Source organism: Corylus avellana, chromosome ca1, assembly GCF_901000735.1.
Source record: "Corylus avellana chromosome ca1, CavTom2PMs-1.0".
NCBI lineage: Eukaryota > Viridiplantae > Streptophyta > Magnoliopsida > Fagales > Betulaceae > Corylus > Corylus avellana.
Window position 1 is genome coordinate 31142643 of NC_081541.1, and position 384 is coordinate 31143026.

Sequence of the window (384 nt, forward strand, 5' to 3'; positions counted from 1 at the left end):
TCCAAAAATAACGATAAACCCCGCACGGGCCGGGCGGGGGCTGGGTGGGTTGGGTCGGGTCTGTGGGTTGGGCGGGTTTTTTGCCCACCCCTAGTCTGTGTGTGTCTAAGTGTCTGTGTTTAGAAGAAATGAAGAAGAGAACAATACTAGAGAAGTGATTTACGATTTTTGTGAACCTTAGAGTAAAAACAAAATAATAAATATACTAAATTAGAATATATATATATATAACTAGTTACCCGGTTATAACCAGGTATTTAAAAACCCCAAAACTGGTAACTGGAACAGGGCACCCTAGTTACCAGTTTTTCCCAACTGGTTTCTCGGGTTTTTTTTACACCACTAGATAGAACCCTTATGTTTGGTTTCAGACAACTTTCTTCT